The sequence below is a fragment of the Canis lupus genome, chromosome 25 (assembly GCF_003254725.2).
Source record: "Canis lupus dingo isolate Sandy chromosome 25, ASM325472v2, whole genome shotgun sequence".
Lineage (NCBI taxonomy): Eukaryota > Metazoa > Chordata > Mammalia > Carnivora > Canidae > Canis > Canis lupus.
This window is the reverse complement of record NC_064267.1, coordinates 36306122-36326674: the sequence shown is the minus strand read 5'-3', so window position 1 is coordinate 36326674 and position 20553 is coordinate 36306122. Positions and strand designations below refer to the sequence as shown.

At 38.2% G+C, this 20553-nt stretch overlaps 1 long non-coding RNA gene across 1 annotated transcript; it reads right to left on the bottom strand.

The window, feature by feature from the left end:
* Window positions 1–366: 366 nt before the first annotated feature.
* Window positions 367–19038, bottom strand: LOC112669788 (uncharacterized). The gene is made up of 4 exons (XR_007405946.1): window positions 18743–19038; window positions 10447–10581; window positions 6581–6612; window positions 367–776 (listed from the first exon to the last, which is right to left on the bottom strand). It is a non-coding gene; the product is annotated as an uncharacterized LOC112669788 (long non-coding RNA).
* Window positions 19039–20553: the final 1515 nt, after the last annotated feature.

The window sequence follows — 20553 nt, the reverse complement described above, 5'->3', positions numbered from 1 at the left end:
ACTAGCAGGCAACATGTGGGAATCCAAGACTCTGGTGCTTTGGCAACTGATATCCAGGACCAGAAAGCAATGTATGAACTGAAGGGAGACCATGAGCCTGGCCAGGATAGCTAGGAATGCAAGCAGTGGAATGGGGGTTAAAGGATCACTGAGCAAAGCACCAAGCTTTTACATCGATTTAGGGTATCTCATTTTGTTTTACATGTGAGGGCCAGCCACGTAACCATAGTGTTTCAAATCACCAACCACAGAAAGATCAAACAACTTAGAACCATTCAGTTAGAATCAGAACAAAAATGACAACCACCAGTGGTCTTCAGATTGCTTCTCAGGGTGCTCTGTGTTTTAAAAGCAGAACAATGTGAATTATAAACTCACCAGACTTTATTTATGTAACAGGTCTTCCTGTGTCAAATATTGTGCTAGTTCTTAATAAATGTTTACTGTTGTTACTAACAATATCACCTAAATAAAATTCCTACACAAGGCAAGTAGCTGCTCTACCAGTTATGTTGTTCCTCTTAACTACAATCCATTCTGCAGCAACTGGGAGATCAATTGAAATGTGAAGATTTGGGGAGACAGTGGACGAAGTTCTACGTCCTGGTGTTGAGGGAACTCTCTGGAGACAGTAGAAAGACCAGGGTAAGAAAGAGCACAAGAGAATTCCTGGCATGGCAAACAAAGTTCACACAGACTTGGTGCACTGAGAGCCACTGCTTTTCCTCTTAGCTTTAGAACTGGCCCAGTTGGTTTGGGGAGGTTGTGTTTCCTTCCTAGGGAAAAAAAAAAAAAAAAAGCATGTTTCCACAGGTACAATTTCTTATTTTAATCTCTCTGACAAACTCCATGTAAACCAACACTTATTAAATGAAGCTTCAATCATATTCCCCAAGCAAAAGAATTTGACTTAAGATTTCAATAGCAATGAAAATGCAATTATCCATAATTAACATTTGGGAAATATGTAGCCCTCCTCACAAAGACACTTTTTTCTAAATTGTCTAGATAATGTATCAATACAGTTCCTTGTAATTTTGACACTGGAAAATATGGAGCCCTGGATGGTCCAAATAACAGACCTAAATCTTCTTTTCTACAGGAAGACAAGACTACCTATAAAGTTCTATTGGGGTGCCTGGGCAGCTCACTTGGTTAATCATCTAACTCTTGATTTCAGCTCAGGTCACCATCTCAGGGTCCTGAGATTGGGCCCTGCATCAGACTGCACTTAGCAGGAAGTCTGCTTGAGATTCTTTCCCTCTGCCCCTCTCCCTGTTCCCTCTCTCTTTCCCTCTCAAAATAAATAAATATTTAAAAACATAAAAAAGAAATAAGGTTCTTACTTGTAGCCTAATAGAAAACTCTGTTAACAATTAGTTCTTGGGCAGCCCAGGTAGCTCAGCGATTTAGTGCAGCCTTCAGCGCAGGGCATGATCCTGGAGACCCAGGATCAAGTCCCATGTGTGGCTCCCTGCAGGAGCCTGCTTCTCCTTCTACCTGTGTCTCTGCCCCTCTCTCTCTCTCTCTCTCTCTCTCTCTGTCTCTCATGAATAAATAAATAAAATCTTAAAAAAACCACACACACACACACACAATTAGTGTTTAATAAATGCTGAGTCACCAGGAATGCACTGTTTCCCTACCCAAGTCTGAAAGAGTAAGTCTTTTCTACTCAAATAAAGTACTCTGAAAAACTCTTTCATTCACATGGGATCATTTTAGCAATACATATTACTAAGCTTCTACTAAGTTTGAGAAACAATGATGTATGCTAACAGATTAATGAGAAAAAAATCCTAGTTTTTTAGGAGCTTATAAGTTCCCTGGAAAAACTAGACTTAGAGATATGAAAAGTTAATAAATTTGATAACTAAATTAAATAGTAAAAAAGATAAATAAGTCATCTAAAAATCATAAGGTGGTGAATGTTATGAAGAAAGTATCAAGAAGCAGGAGCTGGATTGAGGTTTAATTATTTTTTTATTTTTATTTTATTTAAATTCAGTTAATTAACATATAGTGCATTATTAGTTTCAGAGGTAGAGGTCAGTAATTCATCAGTTGCATATAACACCCAGTGCTCATCACATCATGTGCCCTCCTTAATGTCCATCACTTAATTACCCTATCCCCTCACCGTCTTCCCTTCCAGTAAACCTCAGTTTGTTTCCTATAGTTAAGAGTCTCTAATGGTTTGTCTCTCTCTCTGATTTCATCTTATTTTATTTTTCCCTCCCTTCCTCTATGATCTTCTGTTTTGTTTCTTAATTCCACATATGAGTGAGATCATATGATAATTGTCTTTCTCTGATTGACTTATTTTGCTTAGCAGAAGACCTTCTAGTTTTATCCATGTTGTTTCAAATGGTAAGATTTTGTTTTTGATGACTGAGTAATATTCCACTGTGTGTGTGTGTGTGTGTGTGTGTGTGTGTGTATCACATTTTCTTTTGGATTGAGATTTTAAATACTGGGAGAGGGGGTAGTCAGGGTAAGCCTCATTTAGAACATGATAGCTGAGCAAGGACTTGAGAGAAGTGGGCATTCTGGCCATGAAGAGATGGCAGACAGTATTCCAGTTAGAAGGGAGAGCCAGTGAGAAGACTTAAGGAAGACTCTGAAAGGAGGCTAGTAAGACTGGATGGAGCTAAGGGAGAGCAATAGGATAAGAGGTCCAACATGAAACTGGGAGCCAGATTACATAGGGCTCTGTAGGCAACTATAAAGACTTTGGCTTGTGCTCTGTGTGAAATGGCAAACCATTTCAAGGTTTAAACAAAAACAAGGCATGACTTTCTTAGGTTCTGAAAAGATTGATCTGGCTGTTGTGTTGGGATAGACTTCTGGGAGGCAGAGAGTGAAATACGAGGCAGTTAGGAGGCACAGTAGTAATCCAGAGAAAAGACCATGGTGGCAGCTTGGACCAGAGCTAGCAATGGAGGTGGTGAGAAGTGGTCAAATAATGGATATATTTCAAAGATAGAATGTTATAGGACTTGAAAGTGCAAAGGTTGGCTTCATGATGTATAACTTGAGAAGACTTCAGAGAAGAGACTGAATTTTAGCTGAATCTTTAGCTAGTAGAATATGATTAAGACTGGTGCAAAGTAACAAGGAAGGAATGTAAGGTAGTAGAAAAGGCACAGCAGCAAAACGTACAATCAACTTTTAGAAGATAGTAGGTTGATTACCTTGGGTGGATTTAAAGTTTTAGGAAAATCAGTAATTCAAGATTGGTACATGGAAAAGGCAAAACACATGGCTTTAGGGATTCCTGTTGGATGAACTTTGGTCCCTAAGTGATCTTGGCTTATTTTGCTGTCAAAATCCAAAAATCTCAGAAATGGAATAGTAGGCATGTTGCTCCCCCAAAATGCTTTTCTGCTACAACATTGTTGACAAAGGATTGGTTAGCCTCTTCCTAAGTACTTCTAATGGCTATTTTTTTAGTTCAAAATCGTCCCTTCATCAGGAGGGAAGATTTTTTTGTTTATTTTTAGAAGATTTCTCAGTATTGAACTGAATCTGTCTTTATATAACAGCTAGCTGTTGGCTCTAGTTAATTTTTAGTCACTAGTCACTAGCTCCTTTACGCAAGAGACATTTATGTCTACTAATACAACATAAGGAAGAGGATTAGCATTATTTGAATTTCTTCTTGGGATCACTGTGAAGGCTATTTTATGTTAATTATCTTATTTAATAATCATAGCAATCCTATGATAGAGGAAACCCTCAAATTAAACTGTCACTGATTGTGGAGGGTTTATATATGAATGTGTATGGAGGGATTTGGTAAAGGACACAAAATTAGGTCTTCCTATATGGTGGTTAGGGCTTTCCCATGGAAGAGCAAATAATTTCACATCTTCTTCTTTCTTTTGTCTCATTCATCTCTTGTGTGGTTTCTGAGGGGCCAGGTATTAAGACAGACCCAAGGACACAGGGCATAAGAAATCTGTTCACAAGTAACTCTCACCTAGACCTTTGGGGAGAAGAATGGATGTGTGAGAATCTCTCATGAGATTTGTGTACATCTCTGTCTAGCTTTTACCAGATGACAGAGTAGAAAAATATTTGGGCAGAGCTTGCAGCTTGGAGTCAAGAGTGGTCTCAAGAACAAAACAGAGTGACTGTGCAGAACAAGATGAGAATTCAGTGACTTGATCATGTCACTTCCAACAGTGGATTCCATTGCTCCTCTTTCACAGAGGATGGCCACAATTAGAGTTCAGGAAAAGTCTCTAGGTCAAAATTTGTAAGTGGAAGAGGCGGGGGGAATGTGTTCTAACCAACTCCAAGGATTTCCCTGGACCTCCAGGGACTGTGCCAGGCCCTACTGGGGAGCCAGAGATAAAGGGGCCAGAATCAAAGCCTGTCTTCTTCTCACTCACAGATTGATGGAAGGTGCTTAGAACTAAAATAAGCCAAGGTCTAGGAGTCATAGAAGAATGAATGCTGTGGGAGATCAGGAACACAAGAATACTTCTGGCTGCATTGTCCAGAGGCTTGGAAGGGGAATGAGATTTTTGAAAAGTGGGAATGGTCAAGGTGAAGAGAAAATAAGATGGCTAAAGTTGTGAAGAGGAGAAACCACAGATCGCATAAGCAAATAGCTCCATTTGACTCATGCATGAAGCGCACAAAGGGAAATCATTTGAACAAAGGAAACTGTTGCAAGGGCCAGATTGCAAAGGATCACTAACAACTTGCTGGATTTGACTCCATGGTTAACTAAGAATTCTTTGAAGTGTTGAACAGTGAATAAGCTGTGTGTATCGATACTAGCTACTGTGGCCAAAAGAATAACTTTAATTCCTCTGTGTCGAATAGCCCCTAAAATGTTTAAAAGACATGGTCTGTTCATCTTATGTCTTATCTCAAGTCTAAGCATTTCTATTTTAAAACATCTCTTACCTTTAAGGCATGATTCCAATCTCCTTAGCGTCCTGGTCACCCTTCCCTGAACACTAAAGATTATTCATAAGCAACTAACACTTATTAAAATCTTATAATATTTCAGGCAGTGTGATGAAAATTTTAAATGGATTATCTTATGAAACATCATAATAGCCCTATAATGGAGGTGTTATTTTATCCTCACTTGACAGATGGGAAACCTGAGGTTTAGAGAGGTTGGGTAAGTTGCCCAAAGGCCAGTGAGTGCCAGATGTAGAATCCAAACCTAGACTTTCTGCCTGTAGAACCCAAGCTTCTAAACACTACACTCACTACCCACCCCCTCATCCTCAATTTAAAGACAGAGAGAGAGAGAGAGACCTTCTAGAATTTGGGTCTAGACTCTAGAGCACCAAGCCATTTCCTTTCTTGGACCTCAATTTCCTCACCATCAAATAAGGGCTTTGGACCAGAACTTCTGTAAGAACTAGTTCTGATATGCCATGATTTTACTTGTTTGCATAAGTAATTGCATTCTAATGGAGCTATGGTATCAAAAATTCCATTAATTGAACAAATACTATACAAAAAAAGGCAGAGGAAGAAATTGTAAATCTTACTTATGCTTAGGATCACCCTTGAAAGGTCTCAATTACCCTTCAACACCTTATTTTACATAAACCGAAGAAAGCAAATATATCCTGTAGGATGATGTATATCACATGCTTAAAATATACTTTAAATTAGATACCATCTTAGGGCCACATAACATTTTTCTTTCATAATAGTAATAATTATAATAATAAATTAATAACTGGGAAGTTGGGAAGAAGAATATGCTTCTGACTGGTACAGAGGAAGAGAAATCCAATAACCTCTTTTACTTTTTTGCACTAAAAGCTTAAGTTAAAATGATTGAGAACCACACTATAAATATAAGTATAAATACAAATGGGTTTGGAAATATGAGAAAATAATCCCAGCCGTTCTGAAAGCAACGGGGTGTTCAGACTGGCTGTGACCACATAGGACAGGAAGGCGCCTCTAGAGATGGTCTGGCTCACTCAGATCGACCTCTGTCATCAGCCAGACTGAGATGACCAGTTTGAAAAAGTGAGGCAGGTTAGTAAAATCCTTGCAGCATTGTGATTTTTCATAGTTTTGCCTCTGCCTTGATCAGACTAGTGTCCTTCTAGGTTGACCACCCTGATATACTGGGCAATGTAGCAGAGCTCCCAGTGTTGTCTAATAAGTGCCATGCCTAACCTCCCTTGGTTTTCCAGACCCTGGATTCATCCTTCTGGCTCACAGTCCTTGTCTGCATCTAACAATAGCAGGTCTCCTGGGCCCCTGCCATAACCGAGTTGGAGCCTGGCTCCTGCCAGATAGACCTGCCACCTGGTTGCCTAACTGACACATGACCCTTTCCACCATAGGTTATCTGCACAGCTGTCTATGTGTTAAATACTGTGTATTGGATCTAGATTTGATTTGGGCTTATTTCTGTGTTCCATATATCTGATTCCACTCACTAGATGGAGACAAGAGGGGCCAAACTGCAAACAATTTCATAGGCAAGAGAGCTTCTTACCTGAGACTGAAGTGTGTTTGGATTAAAAGAGGAATCCTGAAAGTTGTGACCTACAGATGGTGCTGAAATTAGAGATGGGAAACTTACCTCAAATTGAGTCATCCGTATTTCAAGGCTAGCTGAAAAATGGAAGACAAGGCCTGGGGTCAAACAAAGGCTGCCAGAGAAGTAAGAGGTAAAAGAAGCAACAGTGAGCAACTTGGAGTGAGCAGTATGGATGAATCTGGAAGCAGAGGACCATTGCTTGCAGCTATTGGCAGGCACTTTCAGCTGGAGACTTGGGCATAGGCTCATTCATATTTGATGAGCCCTCTAATTCAGTGGTTGAAATCTTGGATTCTGAGTGAAAAAGATGAATTTGCATGCCAGCTCTACCAATTTCTACCTATACTATGATTGTTCCAGAATTTCTACACTAAAGTGCCCAAGGGGAACCATCTGGTTGAAACAAAGGCTTGGGAACTTCTCTTGAAACTGCCTTGGCGTGGTATATAAGTAAAACTGAAAGAAATTAAGTGTCTATATCTAAGGATGCCTGAGGCTGGGTTGATGGTGCAGTATTAGTCAGCTATTGTCACAATAATGATACATAACAAACAACCACAAAATCCTAATGGCATATAATAATACACTTTTATATCCACGCTCACTGGTATGCAGGTTGGCAGGGGGTAGCTCTGCTTCAGGCTACGTATCTGCTGGTCACAGTTCTTCTGTGTTGTGCTTAGCTAAGTCTGGCTCCATGCAGAGGACTGGGTTGAGGTTTGCTCTGCATGTCTTACAACCTCTTTGGACTAGTGATTACCTGAGACATATTCTACTTATGGAAAAATACAGGAAGACAAGAGAGTGAACCCAATCACGCCAGCACATTTCAAGCCTTTCCTCCAGTCACACCCATAGGCCCACTGTCCATAGACAGGTGCAGGGCCAAGCCAAAAGCCAAATGATGGGGAAGTGCTTTCCTCCCACTCTGATGCCATGGAAAGGAGGTGGGTATAGATGCAGCCACCAGTATTAAAAACTTGAAACGGGGACACCTGGGTGGCTCAGTGGTTGAGCATCTGCCTTTGGCTCAGGGCGTGATCCAGGGGATCCGGGATTGAGTCCCACATTGGGCTCCCCTCAGGGAGCCTGCTTCTCCCTCTGCCTGTGTCTCTGTCTCTGTCTCTCTCTCATGAAAAAATAAATAAAATCTTAAAAAAAAAAAAAAAAACTTGAGACAAAGCCAGATATCTCCTCTGTAAATCTAAGCTGAAACAACTCAGAAGAGCACAAAAGGCAACTGTATAGACTCTGGAGCCAGAGATATTAGGTTCAAAACTCAGTTCCAGCTCAGAGTAGCTGTGTAGCCTTGGGCAAATGACTTAACTATTTTGTGCCTTCATTTGTCCTTCTGTAAAATGGGAATATGGTATTCTATAATGATAGTACTTTTTCCACAGGATTATTGAGCTATTAAATTGATAAAGATCAATAAAGTATCAAGAATACCATCCAGCACAGAGTTTGGTAGATGTAGATGGTTAATACCCAACACTCTAGGCAGCCTTCCCAGCTACTCTCTGGATCTGCACTTCAAACACACTTGCTTCCCCCTTGTCCTTTGCTCTGGCTTTCCTTCTACCCTATCCAGTTGAATCCTTGCTCTTTAGTACGTACTTACTCATCCCTGACTGTCTCTCTTCCACACTCACTGTCACTTCCAGAACCCATTCCTGGTGAGCACTTCCCACATCTGTATTTCCTTAGCATCTCTTTTAGGCCTCCTTCAAGGCTTTGCAAGGCTTAAGGCCCTTTATGATGTGGGAGAAGGTGTTAAGCAAGAGGCAGGAGATGATTTCCAAAAATGAGGCAAAGTAGAGAAAGTCTAGAAGTTCAAAGATAATGTGGGGGTTATGGAGGAGATGATAGGTTATAAGTTAACAAGAGATAATGGAAGCTCTGTGAACCACTATGGATCCTACAGTGACAATGGTGTTGGAGTCAAGTGCTGGGGCTCTATGAGCTATAGGGATCCACAAACCTCATTCTTGTACTTACTGATCTTTGTCTTCACATCTCTTGCCTCTGTCTTTCCCAATTTCACCAACAAGTTTGTAAATTGGAATCTGTGTTTTGTGTCTCATGACTATTGTTCCCCCAGGAAATCATAACCTCCAGAAAGCCAGATGTTCATCTTAATGTATGCCTGTAGCTCCACCCCTTCCCTTCCTCTCTCCTCTACCCCCTCACCATGCCCACCACAAAGCTTTGTGCACAGCAGCTCTGTAGTTTCTGAATTAAATATTGCCCCAATCTGAGAAAGTCATTACTAGGGTTACTGTCAGGGAAGATTCAGTGAAATCTCTTTCTCCACTTCCTGCAATACCTTGAATATCAAGAGTCTCAGAACAAATACACACACACACACACACACACATACACACACACACACACATCCCTGTGCTGAAACACACACCACACACACACGGACAGACACATTTAGAATTTAATCATCCTATTTATCCTTTGGGTTACCAACATTTGGGGCAAAGAAAATGTGAGAAAGAAAGATTGGAGAAAAAAATTCTCATTTTAAACATTGCAGCTAATTCCATTAATTATGTTGTGATGCAATTAAGCATTTCATTTCAGAGCTATTAAAGCTTAAATTATTTATTAATAATTACAGATCATTACCTGATAGTGTTCACTCTGCAGAACAGGTGATGAATAATTTATCAGCTTTGACATGGTTCTCTCCTCACAGCCATCTTTAGATGGTGTCTATATTTGTACATGTCAGCTTGCCAATATATGTGCCTGTTTGTGTGAACCTACTGTTCTTTCTGTTTATATAGAATCTTCCCGAATTCTGAATGTCATTTAAAACTTCTCACTCCTACAGTTTAGTAATATAGATTGTAAGTGAGATAGAAATAATGCTAATGTTGTATAAATAAAAAGGTGCATTTTCTTCGTGGTTGAGATGGACTTTAGCTCTAAGAGTAAATTAGAATTTCATTTATTTATTACAGAAGCTTTTTCTTACTCCTCTCTCCTGCATTTCAGGATCCTTAATTATTATTATTGTATTATAACTGTATTTATACATTATTACTGTATATAGTCATAAGAACAAATTAATACCTTTGTTTATATAATGTTTAAAGATTGTTTTAATCAAAACTAAGGCAAAATATTAGAATTTAAAAGTATTAAAAGAATTAAAAGAATTCCATGATGAAGCAACACAAACAATGATTGGCAAATGAATGCTGATGTTACATAGAGATAAAAAGCAAAGCCCAGCTGTTATTGAACCTAACCAGTCAATTTTAACATCATCTGGAGATGTTGACCTTCATGTTGTATCTGGGAAGAATTCTAATATCACCAATTACCCACATGGGATATTCCTCAGGACGTATTACCAAAAGCACAGCCACACAAGAGTGACTTAATCACATGCCATCTATATGGACCTCAGTGTACAGTGATCTATTTTAGGAGCTTAAATTAGAGAACAATTCTTCACTCAAAACATAATTTTTGATATCTAAGTTATGTGAACACTGTGCTGGATGCTGGAGATACAGCAGTAACTAGGATCAGGTGAGAGGCTTTAGGGGATTCAAAACATTTTTTTTTTTAAGATTTATTTATTTTTTCATGAGACACAGAAAGAGAGGCAGAGACATAGGCTGAGGGGAAAGCAGGCCCCCTGTGGGGAGCCTGGTGTGGTACTCCATCTCAGGACTCCAGAATCATGCCCTGAGCCAAAGGCAGATGCTCAACCACTGGGTCACCCAGGTGCCCCTCAAAATGATTTCTAATAGCTTTATAGCACACTTTTTTTTTTCCAGTTGATCTTCCATCATTTCTCTATCTTCTGGTGAAATCCCTAGGAATGAAACAAGCTTCTCCATTCTAAACAAAATTATTTTTGATACAAAGATCAATCAATTTACCATGGCATGTTCTCTGACTCAATTCTGCATAGATCTGCTTTAGCTCTTCAAGACATAATACCTCCAATGCTGCAAGTATGTTGTATATGGATTCTAGTGTGTAAGGAGATGTGGGTTTGAACATTCTTCCAGAACCTGGACAAGGAAAGGAAGAAAGACTTGTATTTTCTAAGCAATTATAACTTTTTCTCAAACCCTAGCAGCCGCAGACTTTTTATTCTCTACGTCAGGGTGGGGGTCCTGCCTATCTTATGATGCTTTCTGTCCTGCTGCAGGACCATCTCCAGAAATATTTCTTTTGTTGTAGCAAAATATAGATGACATAATATTAATGATTTTAACTACCCATAAGCATTCAATTCAGTGGCATTAAATACATCCAAAATGTTGTGTAACTAACACCTATCTGTATTTGGAAAATTTTCATCACCCCCAACAAAAACTCTGTATCCATTAACCATAACCTTCAATTGTCTTCTTCCCCACTCCCTGATAACCATATTCTACTTTCTGTTACTAAAAAGGTGCTTGTCCTAGGTGCCCCTTATAAGTGGAATTAACAATATTTGTCCTTCTGTGTCTGGCTTATTTTGCTAAGCATATTTTCAATGTTCACCCATGTTGAAGCATATATCAAAATGTCATTCCTTTTTTGAAGACTGAATGTCATTTTATTATGTGTATGTATCACATGGTATTTATCCTGCCTATCTATTGATGGATACAGGTTATTTCTACCTTCTGGCTCTGTGAATAATGCTGCTATGCCTATTGGTATATAAATATCTATTTGAGTCCCTACTTTCAAGTCTTCTGTATATATACCTAGTAGTAGAACTGCTGGGTCATGTGATGGCTTCTTGTTTAACTTTTTGAGAAACTGCAAAACTGTTTTCTTTTTTTTTTTTTTTTTTTTTTTTTTTGCAAAACTGTTTTCCATACAGGTTGTAACATTTGACATTCCCACCAGGAATCCAGGAGAGTTTCAGCTTCTCTACTTTCTGTTATTGGATGCATAGGTATTTATAAATATTGTATCATCTTGCTATATTTAACTTTTTGTTAATGTGTAACACCTTTCTTTATTTTTTATAAATCTGTTTTATTAAAGTCTATTTTATCTGATATTAGTATAGCAATCCCAGCTGCCTTTTGGTTACTATTTGCATGGGATATATATATTTTTTTCTATTCTTTCACTTTCAATATATTTGTGTCTTTGGCTCTAAAGTGAATCTCTAATAGATATTATGTAGTTGGATTATATTTTAAGATCCATTCTGCCAATCTTTGTCTTTTGCTTACAAAGTTTAATCCATTTACACTTAAAGTAATTATTGATAAGGAGTGATTTACTTCTGACATTCTGCTATTTTGTTTTATACAAACTTTAAACCTTTTTTTGTCCCTCATTTTCTCTATACTGGATTCTTTTGTGTTTAGTTGATTTTTTGTAGTGAAACACTTAAATTCTCTTCTCATTTTATTTTGTGTATATTCTATAGACATTTTCTTTGTGGTTACAATAGAGATTACATACATTCAACAGTATAAAGTTATAACTAATTTGAATTTATGTGAATTTAAGGTTAATAGCTTGCAAAAACTCTGCTTCTATACAGCTTTACTCTCTGGCTTTTCTTTTTATTGGTGTTATAGATTGCATCTTTATATAATGTGTGCCCCAAAACATAGATTAATAGTTATGTTTATACATTTGTATCTTAAGTCATGTAGAGAATTAAAAGTGGAGTTACAAGCCAAAATTATGATAATACTAACTTTTCTAATTGCCTATATACCTACCTACTTTACCAAAGATCTTTACTTCTTCATGTGGCTTAAAGTTATTGCATTGTTTCTTTTTGTATCAACCTGACTGAAGGACACAAGGATTTTTTAGAGGACAAATCAAGGGCTAATATACTTCTTCATCATTTTTTTTTTAATTTGCAGATGTCTTAATTTCTCTTTCATTTTTGAAGAACAATTTTGCCAGATATAGAATCGAGTTATGTTTGTTTGTCTGTTTGTTTTAGCATTTAGAATATGCCAACCTGCTGATTTCTGGTAAGAAATTGACTGATAATCTTATTATGGAGCTCTTATACATGATGAGTTACTTCTGTGTTGCTGCTTTTTAAGATCTTTCTTTGTTTCTGACTTTGACAGTTTGTCTTGGTGTGGATATTTTTGAGTGTATTCTACTTAGTATCATTAAGCTTCTCAAACTTGGGAAGTTTTCAGCCATTATTTCTTCAAATAGTCTTTCTACCTCTTACTCTTTTCTTCTGGGATTCTCACAATGCATATGTTGGTCCTTTTGATAGTGTCTCACTATCCCTTAGGCTCTTTTCATTTTTCTTTACTCATTTAATTTCTATTTATCAGACTCAATAATTTCAGTTATTCCCTCTTCAAGTTTACTGATGGAATAACAATAATAGTGGAATAACTATTGAGCCACTCTAACATATTGTTTATTTCAGTTATTCCCTCTTCAAGTTTACTGATGGAATAACAATAATAGTGGAATAACTATTGAGCCACTCTAACATATTGTTTATTTCAGTTATTGTACATTTCAGTCCCAGAGTTTATTTTTGGTTCCTTTTTATAATTTCTATGTATTTTTTTTATCAGTGTATTTTTATTGAGAGGAATATGGTCTAATCACCTACCCTCTCAATTTTACCAATGTTATTATTTAAAAAAATATATATATAGCCGTATCAGCCCAAACTATATTATACAAGACAATAATCCAGAGTAATATTATTTAGGAAGATATGAGGCTCAGCAAGAGAAGGTTTTATCAACATTTTCGAGAAAGAACAAGTAAGTGAGGAATAATTCAGTTAAAACTAACACAGTTTTTACAATTTTGTAGCATATGACTGACAAATTCATGGATGTTTGATTTCAAAAATGGTTGGAATTTTAATGTCAATCAAAACAATATCTTCCTTTTCTTCTTTTTTTGCATATTTTTAAAATTTTATTTAAATTCAATTAATTAGCATATATTGTTGGCTTCAGAGGTAGAAGTCAATGATTCATCAGTCTGATATAACACTCAGTGCTCAGTACATCACATGCCCCCCTTAATGCCCATCACCCAATTACCCTACACTCTTCCCCTCCAGTGACCCTCAGTTTGTTTTCTATGACTAAAAGTCTCTTACAGTTTGTCTCTCTCTCTGATTTTGTCTTTTATTTTTTCCTCTCTTCCCCTATCATCCTCTTTTTTGTTTCTTAAATTCCACATACAAGTAAGATCATATGATAATTGTCTTTCTCTGATTGACTTATTCCACTCAGTATAACTATGAAGGCTATTTAAATAGCCTTCCAGGGGAAAACTTGGGCAGGGCTCTTTCAGAAATGTGCTTTTCGGGCAGCCCTGGTGGCTCAGCAGTTTAGCACCACCTTCAGCCCAGGGCATGATCCTGGAGTCCTGGGATTGAGTCCCATGTCGGCCTCCCTGCATGGAGCCTGCTTCTCCCTCTGCCTGTGTCTCTGCCTCTCTCTCTCTCTCTCTCTCTCTCTCTCATGAATAAATAAAATCTTTTTTTTTAAAGAAATGTGCTTTTTAATAAAGGTGATTTTTATCCATATGATATGTATAGTTCTAGATCACTGGCAGAAGAAATTTTTGAAAGCCTTGGGTAGGAGACTGGCATGCCTAAACTGTGAATTTTAGGAGATTAACCCGGAAAAGGGCAGTTTTGGAACAATTATTCTATTGCTATCTATGATTTTTTAAATAGGCTCTTTTTTTTCTCTCAATACACAACATTAGTTATTTCCAGGGATCATACTTTAGACTCTTCACACACTAATAATTTTAGAGCTTGAAGGGATTATTGAAATTCAACAAGATCTTAGAAAAGTAAAATATTTTTCCTTTGAACCAAATGGACACAGTTCACCTGGCACCTACTGTTTTGGACTTGTCCTTTTCCATCCTATTTCTGAGTTGTGCAATCCATGATCACGTATCTCCACAGAATCAAAAAAGATGAAGGAATAAATAGAAGCTTAGTGTGCAAAAATTTATGATCAGAATTCAAAGAAGGACAGAAGAAAAATAACCATTGATAGCCTGGATTGGAGGTCAGCAAGTTTTTTTTTTTTATGTAAATAACTATATAGCACTGTTTTAGGTGTTGTGGGCCACAGAATCTCTTTTGCAGCTACTTAATACTGACATAGTTAGAAAGCAGCCAAAAACAATACATAAAAAGCATGCATGGTTGTATTCCAATAAAACTTTATTTACAAAAATAAACAAGTGGCCAGATTTGGTCTCCTGGTTATTGTTTATCACTGGCCTGTGAAAATGAATTCCAGAGTGAGACTGAGAAACAGGAGTTGAAAATCTCCTAATGAACATGGATTGATTTCTCATCCTCTTTGTGCTCCAATTTCTGGTGCTCATTGAGATGAATAATATTATTAGCCTTCTTCATATGAGCTATGTGGGGAATCATTACAAATGAAAAGCATCTAAATTCCTTGACAACCACAACACCCACTACTTAGTTTTCTTTCTTCTCAAATTATTTATTCTGGTTCACTAGAATCTTGACTAAATTATCAGCTATGTGCAACCTGTTTTTCTTATCAGTACACCTAAAGGAGCCATTTCACTTTTGAACATTATATAAATTAACAATTACTTCCAACAGCATAAATATATATCATGTTAGTCTCCATAGGGCCACATCAATTGAGGATACAATCAGGGGAAATTGGTCACAATGAATGTATTATCTGGTTTATAGTGTTTTTAGCAAAAGAGCTGTAAAAGCAGCTTTATAAATGTTGTGTTTTATATTTAGGAGACCCTGAACTTGTCTAAAAGCTACCCCTGAGTAGCTATTGTAATCTTCCATTTGGCAACAGGGTCACTTCTTGTTTTGTTTTCTCACTCACTTGTGGAGGTACAGCCTTTTGTTTTATTGAAGCCATTCTGTCCCTCCCTCTATGAAAGCTTGGCTCAAGACTATAAGGGGCAAATTGAGAAGATAATATAAGGGGCATCAAAATGTGTTTGAAATCTTCCCTACCTCAAACTTCTAGGCAAGTTTTCTGAACCTTGCTGTGGTAAGAAAATCCTAAGATCTGTCAGAGCTGCAGCATGTACAGAAGTGATATATATTCAAACAAGAGAAGGGAGTTTAATAAAGCGACTATTTGCAAAAGTATGGCCAAATTAGGGAACCCATGAAGGATATTACAATGCTGCTGTGATTGGCTACCATGCCCTGGACTTAAGAGGCACAAGTAGAAATGGGTTTCTAGGTCCTGGAGAGCGTAGTTCCACAGACAATGCTGCCAGACAAGAGTTCTGACCTTCCAGAGAGAATGCAACCAACCCATGACAACCCAAATAGGAAAGAGTTGGAGGCTGCCCCTGTATACTCCTGCCCACACCCCTCCGAAAAAGCCTGAAGAGAGAAAGTTGTTGCAGTTTATATAAGTCAGCTTTCTGGAGTACAGAGCTGGGCAGATAAGGGCAGAGACTAGATCTGGAGCAGCAAACAGAAATGTCCAATTCACCCTACCTCTTTTTTCCCAAAGGATGAGTTCTTTTCTTGTCTTTTATACTATCTGGAAGGTTAAGGATTGTCTCTTGCTTTCTGCTTTTAGGACTAAATGCTCAGGAATGACTATTGGCTCCATTCTTACTGATTCCATGAGAAGATTCATTAGAAATGCATTTCAGACCAGTGGTAACAACTGGATTCTGAAGCCAAACTGCCTGTGCTCAAATCCTGATTCTACAGCTTTCTAATTGAATGCTTAAGTGAGTTATTTAAAGGTTTTGTGCCTTAGTCTTCTCATTTACAATGTAAGGATAATAATCAGTACTTAACCTGAGGTCAATGATGATACATAAATCATCAACTTGGAATAGTGCCTGGTACATAGTAGGCATTATATACTCAAGTTAGCTACCTTAATGTACTGTGGCTAATACCACAGATTGCTATTTAGACATTTGCATCATAATAGTAATAAGCTTCAGGTTTGGCTCCCGGATCTTTACTCTGTGTACTACACACTACAATTAATGTGTAGATATCACGACAGTGATCTTCTGGTTTTATTTCTAGTACTTTCTCACTTGAGATTTTTGTGGATTCTTACAGAGAAACTGAGGAAACTGTCCCCAGCCTAATCTGTTTGAGTCCTTTCCTTTGCTTTGCTTCTCAGGCTTGGTTCATGCCATATGATAATTCATACTTTCCTTGTATTGTGACTGTTTATACAGAATTTTATTTTTCCATCTCCAGCGGCATAAGGACCAAACTCAGCCATATATGTGATGTTAAAAACTCAGTCCAAAGATCTCTATATTCCAATTCCAATCAGCCACTCACTGTACAGATCTGCACAAAGCCTATGTGTAAAGAAATTCACTTCACCATAATTTGAGTTCTCTGAGATGTTCTGCTTCAGCTTCTAGTTACCAACACTAGAGAACAACTATTTTTCTCACCTTGAAGTGATGCATTAGTTTTCTACTGCTATGTAATGAATTACCCCAAAATGTAGTGACTTAAAACAATAAACATGTATTATTTGACAGTTTCTGAGGTTCAGAAATCCAGGCATAACTTAGCAGAGTGCTTTTGCTCTGGATTCCTCACAACCCTGAAATCAAGTTATTGGTTAGGGCCGTGGTCAATTGAGACTTCTTGGGAGAGGATGCTCTTCCAAGTTTACTCCCATAGGTGTTGGCAGGCCTCAAATCTGCTGGCCAAAGATGTCCTTTCCTGGCCCAAGGCCTCTCCTCAGGACAACTCACAACATGGCAGTCTGTGTTCACTCAGAGCAAGTAAGCAAATGAGCCAGATGTGGTGGCCAACAAGGAAAATAGTCTTTTTTGTAATCTAATTTCAGAATTGATATGTACTACTTCTGCTATGTTCTATTTTTTTGAAGCAAGTCATTAAGTCTACCCATTCTCAAGGACAGACCTTACTCAAGGGCATAAACGCCAGGAGATGGATCATTGGAGACCATCTTAGAGGCTAACCACCGCAACTGGCATAAAGTTTTATATAGATTTCCATGGCTTTTGGTGGGAAGAGAACCTCTTCCAAGTGAGATCTACTGGAAAGAGTACCTAACTATTGAAAAATAAATTCTCCATGGTCACCTTTTATTTTGCATTTAGCAAAATAGCAAAATAGATTGCAGTCACTTGCAGTGAACTACACCTATCTGGGGTTCTATTGTGTAATCTTTTCATGTTCTCTTATGTATGTAGGCCACAACTATCAATGTTGGTTTTTATCAGTCCTAAAGATTTCAACTACTACTACTACTTTAGTTGTCACCTCTTGCAGATGACTCAAAATTTTCCACTATCTTCAGACTCACTCTGCTATCTCAGACCTTACCTTTCAAAGGTCCTGTCAGAACCTCAAAGGGGCAAGTCCTAAAGGGAATGCTTTAACTCTTCATTCTCCCTGTCCTTAATCACCAGCATTACCATTTCTTGATTCATTCCAGTTGGGGTCTTGGACATAACAGTCACACTGCTTTTTGCCTCTGCTAACCAGTTGTGAAATAATACTGATTTGGGAAGCTGACTAGTCTGGTAGAAATCATACGAGCTAAAAAAAAAAAAAAAAAAAAAAAAAGAAAGAAGAAGAAAGAAAGAAAGAAAAGAAAGAAGAAAAGAAAAGAAAAAGGAAAAAAGAAAACAAAGAAAAAGAAAAGAAATCATATGAGCTTTAGAAACTGGCAAGATCGGATTAAAATCTTGGATCCACCCATTATTTACTTCAACATTTAAATGTGGGAGGGAGGAGTTGGATAAGGGTTATAGAGGAAGAAACAGTGGGAAAAGCTTTGAATGCCAATGTTTATAATTTATTTATGTAATAGAAAATCATTAAAACATTTCTGAGGAAAGAAGTGAAATTAGAAAGTAACCTCTGGCACAATTTTCTTTCCTTTCATTCTTTCTTCTTTATTTTCTTTCTTGCTTCCTTCCTCCTTAGCTTCCTTCCTTCCTCTCCCCTTCTCTCCCTTTGTTTCTTCCCTACCTCCCACTTTCTTTGTTTTTTTTTCTTCTCCTTCTCACCTACCTTTTTGCCCTCCCACCTTACTCCTTTTTTTCCCTTTCTTCCTATCTGTGAAACAGAAAAAGTAAAGGAAGCTCTCCTTGATTGCTCTCCCTAAAAGAAATAGCTCCCTTTTCAGAGTCGCCACACCACCACTTGTTCCTCTGTCTGAGCACCCAAACCACCTTCAGGATGGATACAGGTAGACTTACCTTATCTCACTGTAGATTTGGACCCCTCAAGTGAAATGCAGAGCTCTGTGATTAAATATTGTTGTGTTTCCCATGGTATTTACCACAAGGCATTATGCACAATAGATGCTCTATGAATCACTGCTGAATCAGCTGATTAAGGAAAGAAAAAGGAGAAGGAAAAATCCAGAGGTACTTTGAATTTTTGAAGTCTAGTATAGTAGGCAGCCTTTAAGGTGACCCCAATAATCCCCTCCTGCTATGCACATTCCTGTGTAAGGCTGAACCTGGTGACTGCCTTCTGTCGAATAGAATACAAGAAGTGATGGAATGTCACATCTGATATTGTGACAAAACAATTGCAGTGTCTTTCTTGGGGATATTCTCTTGCTCTGTCCCAGATTGCTCACCTTAGGGAGAAGCCCCCAGGAGAGGTACCAAGGACTGCCACAAGCCCATGACCACATAACTAAACTTAGATTCCCAGCACCCAGTTAGCCTTAGACGAGCCTGAGACCTTTGGCAACAGCTTCACTGCAACCTCAACTTTTTAAGAGATATGAGTCAGAGGCAACCAACTAAAGCACACTGGATTCCTAATCCATGGAAACTTTAAAATGACAAATGTTTAAACTGCTAAATTTGGGGGTAATTTCTTACACAGCAATAATTAATACAATTTAGCAAAAAGAATTTACCTACCTTAACTACCGCTTATCCTTGTTTCCATTGAGAATTCTCTTACCTTTAACCTGTACGTGCTCCAAGTATATTACTAGGCCTTTGGGGATGAGAGTTGTGAGTAGGTAGAGGGGGAAGAGGACTTCATGATGAACCCAGACAGCTTCCCAGTGGCCCAATGAGTCAGTAAGTGCAGAAAAAGAGTTAGCTTTAACAGCTGGTTGCAAAAAGTAACAGTGGCCCAGACCACAAACTCCCCATAGCCCCAATCACCAAGGATAGCTGATAGCTGGGAAGTTTGTAGATATAATAGAAGCTGTGTCTTTTGTGACTCTGGTCCTCTCTAAGGCTGTCCTCAAGGAACATCTGGCCTAATTTTACTTGGAAATAAACATTGTCAGTGGAAAGTTTGGTGAGAGTTGCTTAATGCCACCCTCACCCTGAAGGATAGCCTATTGGCTGTTCTTTCCTTGCACTGATGTTCTTCTTTAACCTATATGTTTGTGTCACTAGTGACAGATGTCCATGTCTGTAGCATTCTCAGACAAGGTATGGATGGTTTCCCTGAATTGAATGCCTGAGAATTGCATTTTGATATAAGGAGACAGAGCTCAGAGTAGGCCAAGAAAGCTGGCTGTGCACGTTGGTAATGTACAATGTTCACGTCTTCATCTGTCCTAGCTATTTAGCAGAGGCTGGCCCTCCAGGTGACCCATTCCCAAGGGTGGCAGATGTACATGCCAACTCCAAGCTCCCTGGTGGGGCTGTCACTCCCATGGGAAACAGCTCGCTCCATTAGCTAATGAAAGTGCCAAAGAGAGATAAACACCCATTAGGCAGGCTCTCTGGGGCACTGACCTTTCCTGCAGAAGCTGTTTCAGGCTGGCAGGCCTGGGAGGAGGAGGATGAGAAAACTAAGAAAAGGCCTGGCTTGTGCAAAGAGGGCTCTATGATGACATGGCTTTGTAACTTGGCAAACAGAATTTGATGCTGTTTGAATTTGCAAACTAATGATAAGAAATAATTGCTAAATAGCTCAATAACTGACAGGAAATTACCCTTGTTTCTCTATAACAATGCAGCAAGACGATTCAATTAGGGCTACTGTAGATTAAAAAAAAATGTTTGTTTACATGATTCATTTTCAACAA